Raw genomic sequence first — 13,819 nt, forward strand, 5'->3', positions numbered from 1 at the left:
GTGCCTTGTTGTTGCCCTTGGTGACGCTGCCCTTCTTCAGGGCAGCCACTGCCTCTTCGTAAAGTGAGTAGTTTGGACACGCGGTGTGCATTGTCCCTTCCTGCTCTAGCCTGCATTGTGTAATTCTGGCTGCACAAGTATCTGGGGCACTATAAAAGTGTCTAGTCTAGAAAGACTAGACTTGAGGGTGGTTTTTTTAAAGATTTTATTTATTTATTTGGTAGAGACACAGCGAAAGAGGGAACACAAGCAGGGGGAGTGGGAGAGGGAGAAGCAGGCCTCTCGCCAAGCAGGGAGCCAGCCCAGTGTGAGGCTCAATCCCAGGCCCCTGGAATCACAACCCAAGCCAAAGGCAGACACTTAATGACTGAGCCACCCAGGCGCCCCTAAACTTGAGGTTTGAAGGAGACCCCCTCCAGATAGGGATGTCTAAGAAATTGTCACCTTCATCCTAGTCATCCTAAACATCAGGATGAAACTTGGCCAGAGATGAGTTTTGGGTCTAGGTTGCGTTTTGTGATGTCATGGGCTAAAAATCAAACTTCTGAAAGTCTCTTCTGTGTGACATTCTACCCCTTCCTCTTTGACTTTTTCCCAGCCAAAATCCTTGATCCTGGGAGCATTTCTTTCTCTCCTATAAAACCAGTAATGAGCTTGTCTTTTTTTTTTTTTTTTAAGATTTCATTTATTTATTTGAGAGAGAAGAGTGAGAGGGAGCTCAAGCAGAGGAGGGGCAGAAGGAAAGGGAGAAGCAGGCTCCTGGCTGAGCAGGGAGCCTAACATGGGGCTCGATTGCAGGACCCTAGGATCATGACCTGAGCTGAAGGCAGACGCCTAATACACTGAGCCATCCAGGCGCCCCAACTGGCTTCCCTTTAAGTATGTCTTTTTTTTTTTTTTTTAAAGATTTTATTTATTTGACAGGCAGAGAGAGATCACAAGTAGGCAGAGAGGCAGGCAGAGAGAGAGAGAAACAGGCTCCCCACCAAGCAGAGAGCCTGATGTGGGACTCCATCCCAGGACCCTGAGATCATGACCTGAGCCGAAGGCAGAGGTTTAACCCACTGAGCCACACAGGCTCCCTTAAGTATGTCTTTAAGTAAAGTCAAGTGGTGCCTAGCCCATTTGTAGACCGCAGGGCAGGAGGCTGGCCAGGCTGAACTGTGAAACCAAAGGAGCTACCACAGACACTAGGACCACACCAATCAGTCCATCCTGACAGGCAGAAGAATGGGCATTGTGGGCCAGCTCTTGGGGAACACAGATGAAAATAGTACCAGCCAAATCTCTGTGGCCTTCTTGGCCATCAGCCCACCACTTCCTCCCTGTGCAGAACTGCACTGAGCCAGGGATCACAAGTCACTGTGTATGCTACTGGAAGCCAGGATCCAGCAACCCCCTTCTTGGCCAGGTCCTCCTGCCCCCAGAATGAGGAGGGAGGAGTGTTCAGTTGTGTGTTTTGTTTTGTTTTGTTTTCTTAGTAAACTGGTAAAAAGGAATAGCTAAAGTCTAGATCCACCAGATAAGCAAATCAGCACTTGCCAGCATAACATCCAAGCATAGTTAAACTGGACGTTTTCTTTTTTCTTTCTTTTTCCTTTTTCTTTATTTTTTAAAAAAGATTTTGAAAAAAATAAAATAAAAAAGATTTTGAGAGAGCAGAATGAGAGAGAGAGAGCACGAGTGGGGGTGAGGGGCAGAGGGAGAGGGAGAAGCAGACTCCCCACTGAGCAGAGAGCCTAACAGAGGGTTGGATCTCAGGACCTGGAGATCATGACCTAAGCCAAAGGCAAACATTCAACCGACTGAGCCACCCAGGCGCCCCTAAACTGGACATTTTCATTCTGAAGATGAAAGGCCTAGGCATGCAGGGACACCCGCAGCACACTCTCCCATGCCTGTCATGGGCCCAGCCTGGGCAGCTAGAGGAGAGGGGGACCCGAAGCTGAGGCTTGGATCTGCACAACAGTCAGGGCAGAGGCCTTTGGGGCCACTGTGCATTGATTCAGGCGAGCTGGAATAGCACAAGGGCCAGGCTGGACTCCTGGCGTCCTGTCCTGTGGCCCCAGGCCCAGGATGAGAAATGAGGCCACACACAGGCTCCTATGACCCCAGACGGGGGGCTGTTCCCCCCGCTGAGAGCTGCAGCCCTGGCAGCTCTGGAAGCCAGACTGCTTTCCTACCCAGGACAGAGCTGGAGGACAGACCAGACCCCCAGATCCCCACTTCAGGCACTGCCCCTACCTCAGAACTCAAGATGGTTCCACTGGGCTGGCAGTTCTGGGCTGAAACTGGTGAGATGAGGATGAGTTGGAGATCCTCCAGCTCCTCTGGAAAGAAGGAAGCAGGTTCATGGGAGGGCATCCACTCCGCTGCCCTTGGCTGCATGTGTGTTGGCCCAGTGGAATTCTAGTCTGACCCTTCACCTGCCTGGACTGGACCAAGGCCCAGTCACAGGAGGCCAGGCTTCGGTGGGAGGCTGGGGTTAAGGGGCTGGTGTGGACTCTTCTCCTTGTGCTCACTTCAAGCTGGCCATCTCTGGCTCACAGTGAAAGCAGGCCCTACTCCCTGACAGAGAACTGGCCTCCCAAATGAAAACCTATGTGAGTGATTCTCATACCTGATCAACAGATATAACTAGTTTTATGTCCCAGGAGGGCTAGCTTTGCACCTGGGAACTGGTCCAGGGCCAGGTTTACAAAGTGAGGCAAAGGTACACAAAGCGTGCCAGAGTGGGGCTCGCTGAAACCAGGCGAGCACAATGGGAGTTTCTCAGTGTCCTTCTAGGCTCTTCGTGGCCTGGATGCGGTGGGGACAGGGTGTGCATCCAGCATGATGTGCTGGGAACCGCCTCCACCCTGGCCCTGTGGGATCTTTTTCTTGGTAATTTTCCTGCCTTTTGTTCCGTAACAACAACAACAAAAAATCAGGAATGACTTGCAGCCAGCCCCTCCCCGTGTGGCCCACTTCCCAGGGCTATGGAAGCAGGGGAGGGGGTAGGGTAGCGGGGGACCTGGGTCCTGCCCTGTCCTGGTGGGAACATCGTGTTCTGGACTGGGAACTACCCATCCAACCCTTGGGAGCCGAGGGCCTGAGTGGGTGGTGTGGAGCGAGAAAGGCCAGCTTGATTTAAGAAACAGGCTGGGAAGGGTTTTCTGATAGATCACTGAGCCCAGGACAGCTCTATCCATGCACTCCCTCCTGACCCTACCCTTGGCCCCGGCCCTAGCAGACCATGGCTCTTCCTTCCCCAATCCCAAGCCAGGCCTGTGTGGGAGGAAAGAAGGGATCCCCGCTGGGATCTTTAGCACAGAAAGGCTGCCTCTACCTCCTGGTCCAACTCTCCCTCCCTCCACTTTTGGACAACCTCTCTCACCCTGGCTGACTCCTGCCTGGGGCCTGGCTTCTTAACACCCCTGAGGCGAGGTCTCCGCTCAGCACCTCCTCCACCCTTCATGGCTTGCTGCCTGGCCCTTAGCCCATACTCTAACCTGTTGTGCCTCGGCCCTTCTCAGCAATGGCCTCACCTCTATGAGAAAAAAAACAGAAACATGGGCCAGAACCCCCAGGCTGCTCCTCTGCTCTCTGTGTCCCCCTCTAGCTCCTGCCCCACTGTTCTCCTTTCACAGCAAAAGCCTGAGACTTCTGGACAGTTTTCTCCCATTCTGGCCATAGCTCACCCCTGTGGTCCTCGGAGCCCGCTCAAGTCACCGTGGTGGACCTGTCTCTCCTGCTTCGAGGACCGCCCTCTCAAGAACATCTAGTTCTCTGGGTTTTCTTCTCAGCTCTGTTGCCAGCTTTAACCCAGACTACAGTTAAACATCGGCATGTCCCAGGGCTCCATTCCGCTCCCCACCCTGGGAGCTTTTTGCCAGAAGCAGCATGGCTTTTGGTGTTCTCTCCATGCTGCTCACTCCAGATATATACACTGTGCTGGGCCGAGCATCCAGTGATCTGGGCTGGGATCCCTCTCCCATCTCTTCACTCCACCCACTGAGAACCTTCTGGAAAGTTTGCTTTGCCTTTTTTTGTTTTTCTAAATTTAAATTTTTGTTCAAAGTGTGGAATATAATGAATACAAAAAGATGCATAGAACAGACATTCTGCTCAGTGATTTCTCACCCCCACTCCCAAAAAACAGAGCCCAGAGGAAGGATACTGTTGGCGCCCTACAGTAAGGTGGTCATTACCTCAATTTTCTTGATGGATACCACCTAAACATGCCTCTCTGAAAAACCACTTTCTTGGGGCACCTGGCTGGCTCAGTTGGTGGAACATGTGACTCTTGACCTGCAGGTCAGGAGTTCAAGCCCCACACTGGGTACAGAGCTGACTTAAAAACAACAACAGTAAATAAATAAATAGGTAACTACTTTCTTCATACAGAGGCATCAACACCTGTAATTAAATGCGTAAGGGAGAAGTCATCCTAACTGCTGGGTTTTAGCATGGTCTTTATCTTTTCCTCTTTTGTTTACACCAGGCCTCTCCCTTCTATCATCATCACTTTCTGGAAAACCATGGTGACATGGGGCACTTGGGTGGCTCAGTCCGTTAAGTGTCCGACTCTTGGTTTCAGCTCAGATCATGGTCTCAGGGTCTTGAGATCAAGCCCTGGGTAGGACTCTGCCCTTAGCAGGGAGTCAGCTTGAGATTCTCTCCCTCTCCCTGTCCCTCTAGCCCCCTCCCCATGGTCGTGCTCTCTAAATAAACAAAATCTTAAAAAAAAAAAAAGGTACGTGTTTCCATAGTTCTCCTTGCTTACATAATCATTATATATATACAGTTAATCCCTTGAACAGCATAGGGATTAGGGACGCCAACCTCCTGCACAGAATAAAATCCGTGTATAACTTTTGACTCCTCAAAAACTTAGTAGCCTACTGTTGATTGGAAGCTTTAGCAATAACATAAACAGTCGATTACCCTGTTTTGTATGTTCTATGTATTGTATACTGTATTCTTTTTTTGGATACTGTAGTCTTACAATAAAGTAAGCTAGAGGAAGGAAAATACATATTCAGTACTGTACTGTATTTATATGAAAATTTGCAAATAAGTGGAGTTCAAAGCTGTGTTGTACAAAGTGCCAATCGTACATGTACACAGCGTGGTCTGTCTTTGTTGTATACACTAGATCATTCCGTACACACTTCTCTGCATCTTTCCCACTCATCTCAACTTCTTGCAGTCCCTCCAATTCAGGTGGTGGCAATTCTAATTCCTCCTTTTCAATGGAGACGTAAAACCTGTTCCCCAGACTTTCTGATCCTCCTCCCACAAAAGGTGGAGTCTAATTCCCCTCTCCTTGAACACATATGCCAGCCCTACTGTGTATATCCTGAGTCTGGGTTAGAAAGGCAATATAGGGTGCCTGGGTGGCTCAGTGGGTTAAGCCGCTGCCTTCGGCTCAGGTCATGATCTCAGGGTCCTGGGATGGAGCCCTGCATCGGGCTCTCTGCTCAGCAGGGAGCCTCCTTCCTCCTCTCTCTCTCTGCCTGCCTCTCTGCATACTTGTGATCTCTCTCCGTCAAATAAATAAACAAAATATTAAAAAAAAAAAGAAGAAGAAAAGAAAGAAAGGCAATATAGCTTCCACCTGCCTTCCTCTCTCGGGACACTCATCCTGGGAACCTAGCCACTATGTTGGGAGGAAGCCCAGGGCTTATGGAGGTCAATATTGGGTGTTCCTACCTCAGCCCCAGGATCAGCTGACAGCCAGCATCATACACGCTTCAAGGGACGGATCTTCTGAGGATTTCAGCTCCAGCTTCCAAGCTGCCCAGATTGATGCCACAAAGAACAGTTGCCACTGAATCTTGCTCAAATGGCAGATTGGTGAGCACAATAAATGTTACTGTTTTAAGCCACTAAGGAGAGTTTAGGGAATTTTTTATACAGCATAGTAGCCAGAAACAGTGTGCAGGTACCAGAATGTCTCTAACCATGGCCTTGTGGATAGGCCATCACTTTGCAATTTTCCCCCCACTATACATGATGCATGAATAAATATCCCTGATCATACAAGGCACACCCAGTGCTCTCATTTCTATAAGTGAGAATCCAAACTTTGGGACCATAGGGTCCAAAAGTGTGTGCATTTTTATTCTACTGGAGTTTGCCAAATTGCTTCCCCAAAAAGGCTGTGAACAGCCTTACCTTTGTCAATAATGTCTGGATGAATCCGTTTCCTTGCATCCTGGAAAACATGAGTTGGTGCAGCTCTTTTTAACATCTGCCGGTGTACTAAAGAGAAAGTGACAGCTCATTTCCCTTTATTAAAAAAAAATTGAATAGTCTTTTTTTAAATAAAAGAGTGGTTTTGGGTTCACAGCAAAATTGAGTGGAAAGTACAGAGAGTTCCCATATATCCCCTCCCTGGCCCAACAAACAGCCTCCCTCCCCATCAGCACCCCATATCAGTGTGACATGTTTGTTACAATCAGTGGACCAGTGCTGACCCATCATCAACCAAAGTCCAGAGTTTACATAGAGTTCATTCTTTTTGTTGTACATTCTGTGGGTTTTGACAACTGTATAATGACATGTATCCACCATTAGAGTATTAAATAGAACAGTTTCACTGCCCTAAAAAAATTCCGTGCCCACCTATTTATCTCTCCCCCTCCCTCAAATGCCTGGCAACCACTCATCATCTTATTCTCTCTGTAGTTTTGCCATTGTTACATTTTTTTTTTTTTTAAAGATCTTATTTATCAGAGAGAGACACAGTGAAAGAGGGAACACAAGCAGGGCGAGTAGCAAGCTTCCTGCTGAGCAGGGAGCCCAACGTGGGGCTTGATCCCAGGACCCTGGGATCATGACCTGAGCTGAAGGCAGATGCTTAACGACTGAGCTAACCAGGCGCCCCGTCATTGTTACATTTTCACTCTGATTTGCATTTCTTGCCTTCTGATATACTTGACCATTCTTTCATGTTGTGAGGTTCTGTTGGTTGCCTCCCAATCCTTTTTCTTCTTCATCTTTGCTAATAAATCCAGATTTTGTCCAGAGTGGCAAGTGTCCAGTCTCAAGTGATGGATGAATCCTGACCCCATTCCCTCTGAGACTCCTAGCATGATTTCCTATAGGAAATTTACCACTTAGAACAATTCCTATACCTTCCATAATTATCCCCAAAGATTTTATAGTTCTGTTATTGTTAGTTATTTAGTAAATTAAAAAAAAAAATTAAGTACGTTCCATGCCCAATGTGGAGCCCAATGTGGGACTTGAACTCATGACTCTGAGATCAAGACCTGAGCTGAGATCAAGAGTCAGATACTTAATTGACTGAGTCACGCAGGCACTCCTGGAGTAAATTTTTATTTTTATTTTATTTTATTTGAAAAGATTTTATTTATTTATTTGAAAGAGAGAGTGAGAGAGCACAAGCAGGAAGAATAGCAGAGGGAGGGGGAGAAACAGCCTCCCTGGGATCGAGTCCCACATCAGGCTCCCTGCTCAGCTGGAAGCCTACTTCAGGACTGGATCCCAGGACCCTGGGATCATGACCTGAGCCAAAAGCATATGCCCAACCATCTGAGTCCCTAGGTGCTCCTTTATTTTTAAAAAATATTTATTTATTTACTTATTTTAGAGAGGAGGAGAGCACAAGTGGGTGGGACAGAGGAGAGGGAGAGAGATCCCAAGCAGACTTCAAGCAGCACACAGAGCCTGATGTGGGTGCTCGATCTCACGACCCTAAGATCACAACCTGAGCTGAGATCAAGAGTCGGATGCTTAACCACTGTGCCAGGTGCCCCATAGTAAATTTTTAACATATTTTTCTTGTATTGATCACCTTAACATGTCCTCTTATTAATTGTAGTTTTCAAAAAAGTCCTTTGGATTTTTTAGATTTCCATTCATGACATTAACTAAAAAGATAGTGCAACCTCTGTCTTTTCAATATTTAAAACATTTTATTTTCTTGTCTTACTCCACTTGCTAGAACTCTAAAGCATCGTATAAGGAGAATAGTGTTAATACTGATCCTGTCTAGCTCCTGATTGAAACAAAAAGTAGTCTTAGTATCTGGTGTTTGTTGGCTTATGATTATGTGACATTTTATATTTTTTTCATGAACTGTGCCTCTGTTAGATAATGACCATCTTTATTTTTCTCAGTGCCTGTCACCTTAAACCCTACCTTCTCTGGTGTCGTGTGGCTGCTCTTGCTGTCTTCTACTTTATGCTGGCCTGATCTTTCTCTCTGCCAACTCCTTTATTTTCGGTCTTTTCTTATTTCTTTTCTTTTCTTGTGGTTTCAAGTATCTTTGTTATAAACAGTATGTATCTTTTTTTTTTGTCTTTCTAACCCAGTCTTTAGATTTTTAATGGGGGATCAGGGTATCGTTGTTTAGTATGACAAAGATGTTTGCCATTCCTTAATTCCTTTATGTTTACTTTTTTATTATTTTTTAAAGATTATTTATTTATGGGGTGCCTGGGTGGCTCAGTGGGTTAAAGCCTCTGCCTTCGGCTCAGGTCACGATCTCAGGGTCCTGGGATCGAGCCCCGCATTGGGCTCTCTGCTCAGCAGGGAGCCTGCTTCTTCCCCTCCTCTCTCTCTACCTGCCTCTCTGACTACTTGTGATCTCTATCTGTCAAATAAATAAATAAAATCTTAAAAAAAAAGATTATTTATTTATTCAACAGACAGAGATCACAATTAGGCAGAGAGGCAAGCAGGAGTAGGGGGAAGCAGGCTGAGCAGAGAGCCCAATGCGGGGGTCGATTCCAGGATCCCGGGATCACAGCCTGAGCCGAAGGCAGAGGCTTAACCCACTGAGCCACCCAGGCACCCCTATGTATATTGTTTTTTATTTTGTGATTTTATCTTTTTATTCCATTGAACTATATGAAACTACCAACTACCTACTACTTTCCGATCTTCTCTAAGATGTCATTCATTTCATTTTTCCCCTTGGTAATTTGGAAATTCTAGTACTTTTTTCCATTCCATTAATGGCTACCTCTTCCCTCCAGGCATAAGGACTGACCCTTTACTGCGTATAAGTGGCAAATAATTTACCTATGTTATGAGGGAGAGTTTAAAGCCAGTTGGCCCTTCCTCCTTGGTAGGTAACTTGTTCTATCTATCTATGAATTTGTACAATGTTCTCTTTCTCCTTGGAGTTGAAGAATTTACTATCATCTTTCCCTTCCATACTGCCTGGGAATGAGGTCAGTACCTCCCATCTGCAGACACAGCTTTTTCTTCATGTCAGAAAAGTTTTCTTCTGTAATTTATTTGGTTCATGCCTCTATTTCATCCATCCCCATTTTTCCCTCTGGAATTCCTGGTTGTATATCGGGATTCCTGGATTTGGCCTCCAGATCCCTGGTCTTTTCTTCATGCCTTTGAGCTTTCCATTGAGCTCTGAGCTATTTTTTCCATTAGACCCTAGAACCTTCTTCATATTCCTCTAACATGCCAAGCTTGTTCTGTCCTTGGGGTCTTTGCACTTGCTATGCTTTCTTCCAGAAATGGCTTCTCTTAGATCTTCCCCTGCTTAGCCATGCCTCTAGGTTCATCTTAGCTAGATGTATCCTTCTCAGATAGACCTTTCCTGCTACCTCAGATGTAAACAACATACTCTGCACATCACCCTTGTTCCTTTTCTCCATTAGTCACACTGTCCATAATTAAGTTGGGTTTTTCTTTTAAGAGTTTATTTATTTATTTGAGAGAGAGAAAGAGACGGCATGACTTGGGGTAGGGCAGAGGGAGAGGGAGAAGCAGACTCCCTACTGAACAAGGAGCTCTACGCAGGGCCTGATTCCCAGGACCCTGAGATCATGACCTGTGCCAAAGGCAGATGCTTAACCCACCCAGGCACATCTTAAGTTGTTTATTTTACTGTTATACTCATCTTTTACTTCCCCACACTCCTCACTGTGGGGCAAGGACTCTATAAATCATTCGAATTCTTGCTGTGTCCATTCTTTTTTTTTTTTTTTTTAAAGATTTTATTTATTTATTTGTCAGAGAGAGAGCGAGCGAGAGCGAGCACAGGCAGACAGAGTGGAAGGCAGAGTCAGAGGGAGAAGCAGGCTCCCTGCGGAGCAAGGAGCCCGATGTGGGACTCGATCCCAGGACGCTGGGATCATGACCTGAGCCGAAGGCAGCTGCTTAACCAACTGAGCCACCCAGGCGTCCCGCTGTGTCCATTCTTGCTATGTACCCAGTGTCTAGCACAGGTTAGCACTTATGGAAGAAATATAAGAGTAAAATAATGTCTTCCCCAGGGAGACCCCGCCCTGTCCAGCCTCAATTCCACACACAGGAGTACTGGAATGGGAGAGTGGGGAGAGGGCAGAGGAAGGTGGGGCAGTACTTCCCTGTGAGGGGTTGAATGACTGGTCCCTCTTGGGCTCTTTTTTTTTTAAAGATTTTTATTTATTCATTTGACAGAGAGATTACAAGTAGGCAGACAGGCAGGCAGAGAGAGAGAGAGAGGAGGAAGCAGGTTCCCTGCTGAGCAGAGAGCCCAATGTGGGACTCGATCCCAGGACCCCGAGATCATGACCTGAGCTGAAGGCAGAAGCTTTAACCCACTGAGCCACCCAGGCACCCCTCTTGGGCTCTTTTTATTCTGTGGGTACAGGCAGGGAACAGGAGCAGAAGCTGGACTGGTCTTCGTAGCAATCCTGCTGGGTGTGGGGGCCTTGGGCCTGACCCAGGACTAGCTTTGATCTGGGATATTCTCATTCTGCCCCAACCTTCTGCTGCCCCATTTTAATTTATCATTTAATACCACAAGACATCCTTCTTATTCGGTCGGCCAACAGGTATTTCTGGAGTTTACTTGGTATTTGAGGTGCTTAGGATCTATCCATGACTAAAACAGATTCTCGCCTCACAGAGCTCTTACTCTAGCGGAGGAAGCCAGGCAATGCCATATAAGGATATTGAATGCCTCCATGAGAAAAGTAACTGCTATGAAAAAAAAGTAGAGCAAGGGTAAAGGGATAAAGGTGATCCCATGTGCTGGCTGAAAGGTACAGGCTACAATCTGAAATGGGGGGCTTTGAGGGCATTAGGTTATGGTCCTGTGGAAATCTGTGGAAAGTGCATTGCAGGTACAGGAACACCTGGAGCCCAGCCCCTGAACCAGGAGAGTGCACAGGGTGTGATCTGTGAGAAACTTAAGGTTGCTGAGCAGTGGGGCTGGAGATGAACAGAGGACATGCAGTCAGAGTAATGGGGAATCACAGGATCCCTGTCAGCTCTGACTTTTTCTTGGGGAGGTGCTACTGCAGGGATCTGAGCTGGGCATGAAGGATTCTGATGTATGTATTCATAGGCAGATGTGTGGAGAATGGACTGAAGGTGGCAAGGGCAGCAGAGGGGCTTGTGGCTTTGACATTGCCTTAGGGAGAGATGGTGGTGGCTTGGACTGGGTGGTGGCTTAGACCGGGAGAGCACAAGAAGTGCTCTCATTCTGAGTAAATGATGCCATGGAAGAAACAGGACATCTTGAATGTAAGTGGGAAAGCAGTCAAGAGGCATTTGGACCGAGCAATCGAAAGGAATAAGCAGCCATCCCTTTAAGCCAGAGTGAGGGGGACACAAGTTGAGTTTGAGATGCCAAGTGGAAGTGAGTGCAGATGCCTAGTTTACAGCTGGGCACTGAGTCAGGCACTCAGGAAGGATCTGGACTGGACATACACCTCTGGTAGTGAAGGGCGTGTAGGTGGAATTTGAAGCCATGAACCTGGATAAGGTTATGAGAGAATGTAGATAGAGAGAGAAGGCAAAGAGGAAGAACCAGTGAGGTGAGAAGCATGAGGGCATGGAGGCCTGAAACACACAGGGAAGGTGCTTCCAGGAGAGAAGAGATCAGCTGGTCACAGGAAGGCTTTCCTGCCTACTCTCATAAAGGCAGCACCCCCCGACCTTTTTTTTTTTTTTTTTTAAGATTTATTTATTTGACAGGCAGAGATGACAAGTAGGCAGAGAGGCAGGCACGGGGGGGGGGTGGGGGGGTGGGGAGCAGGTTCCCTGCAGAGCTGAGAGCGGGATGTTGGACTCGACAGATCCAGGACCCCCAGATCATGACTTGAGCTGAAGGCAGAGGTTTTAACCCACTAAGCCACCCAGGCGCCCCCCCCCCCTTTTAAACTGTTTTTGTTCACTGCTGTATTTCCAGCACAGAGTATGGGTGCTTATAAATACCTGTTGAATGAACAAGCATATGCATGAATGCACATCTCTAAAAACCCCCAGAGCACATGCAGCAGGGGGCTGCCATGTTGGCCTACTTCACAGAAAGACCACAGGCCAGGTAGGAGGCTCTGTCCACTCTCAGTAGCACTTCCCTCCTCCCTCCAATTTCCCAGCTTCACTCACATCCATTCAGGTGGGAGCCCTTCTCGTCATCTCATAGGACCCAGGACAAATGAGCCTTAGACAAGACCCGCAGTGTGGAGGTTGGCAGGACCTAGGCTGGACACAGGGTCACCTACCAGTCTCTAGAGAACTCTACAGCCATTCCCCTCTACATCTAGTCATCTATCCACATGTGCATATAACCACTCCTTTACTCACCGTCTACAGTCACTCTTTTGTCCGTCTTTCCATCCATCCCCGTCTAGTCCTCTGTCCATCCATCTGGTAGGGTGATGAAATTCCCAGTTTGCTACAGATCATCTCAACGTTAGCCTTGAAAAATCCACACCCGGGAAACCCCTCGGACCCTGGAAAAATGGGACAGTTGGTTGAGCCATCCGTTCACACAGGGATCCCTCACTGCCCCCACAAGCCCAAAGCCCATCCGTCCACCCAACCACCCACCTGACCTCCCAGGCCATCCTCCCCCTGGAAGGCACGCAAGGTCCCGCCCCACCCCTGGCCCCGCTCCGTGCCCCGCCCCGTGCCCCGCCCCTCCCGGAAGCCGCTGCCAGGGTTCCCGGCGCCCTAGCAACAGCGCTTTTCGGGCTGCCCAGTCCACGCGCCGGGCTCCCGGTGCGAGCCAATAGCGAGGGGCTCCGGGAGCGAGGCGCGGGGGGCGGGGCTCAGCGCGGCCGCCGCCATCTTGATGGGAGAGAAACAATAGGACGGAAGCACCGCGGGACGGGCTGAGGCCGCAGGTAACGCCCGCCTTGTCCAGCCTATAGCTCTGCCGTCCCGGTATATTTCGAGGAGGGTGTCTCCGGGCCGTTCAGGGGCGAGGTCTCTGCTCATTAGGTTGTCCCCGGGTTATTTGGGGAGGGGCTCCCCCGCGATCCCGGGGGCGGGGAGATCTCCCCGGGTCTTCGTAGGGCCGGATACCCCCCGGTCGTTTGAGAGAGGCGTTATGTCTTCGGGTTACTGGGCGGTGGGGGGGGGCTTCTCCTGATTTTGAGGGGCAGAATCTTCTCTGGTCATCAGGGGGGGTCTCCCGGGTATCTTGGCCGTGCGGAATCTCCCCCGGTCTTTGAGGAGCTTTCCCCAGGTCTTTGTGGGGGGAGACCTTCTGGGTCTTTACTTCCCAGGACAGCGGCGTCCACGGGCTCCCGGGTTATTGAGGGGGGCTTCTCCTTGAGTCTTCGGGTGGAAGAGCCAGCCCACCGCCTCAGGTGCTGTTTACCTGGGGCCGGCAGATGTGCTGCCATTTTGAGCGTTGAATGCCAGTTGGGCCTGTCAGCGGGTGTCTGGTGAGGCAATCTGCACATCTTATTATCCAAAAAAGTCCTAAAATGGATCAGAGGACGGCTTCTTTAATAGCGGTAAGCTTCACCGTGGGTGGAGCTTTCATTTCTTTCGTATTGGCTTCAAGACTGCTTTTGCCTCCCATCCTAATGATTTGTATTACTCGGTTTCCTCTGTTAAG

General features: G+C 48.5%; 1 protein-coding gene and 1 long non-coding RNA gene across 7 annotated transcripts in view; one reads left to right on the top strand and one right to left on the bottom strand.

The window, feature by feature from the left end:
* LOC106006624 overlaps positions 1-12,966 on the bottom strand; it is a 32,400-nt gene extending 19,434 nt beyond the window's left edge. The window contains exons 1-4 of one of the 6 annotated variants that reach the window (XR_001180826.2): positions 12,802-12,966; positions 12,556-12,704; positions 6,160-6,246; positions 5,695-5,778 (exon numbers count right to left, since the gene is read on the bottom strand). This is a non-coding gene — a long non-coding RNA (uncharacterized LOC106006624). The remainder of the gene's footprint in view (positions 1-5,694; positions 5,779-6,159; positions 6,247-12,555; positions 12,705-12,801) is intronic. The other 5 variants (XR_006606830.1, XR_006606829.1, XR_006606824.1 and 2 more) reach the window with 5 other exon arrangements.
* Positions 1-13,819, top strand: part of PRKAR2A (protein kinase cAMP-dependent type II regulatory subunit alpha) — a 146,769-nt gene that overhangs the window by 112,152 nt on the left and 20,798 nt on the right. The gene's annotated exons all lie outside the window — the stretch shown is intronic.

The sequence above is a fragment of the Mustela putorius genome, unplaced genomic scaffold, assembly GCF_011764305.1.
Source record: "Mustela putorius furo isolate JIRA1106 unplaced genomic scaffold, ASM1176430v1.1 tig00000095_pilon_pilon_pilon, whole genome shotgun sequence".
NCBI lineage: Eukaryota > Metazoa > Chordata > Mammalia > Carnivora > Mustelidae > Mustela > Mustela putorius.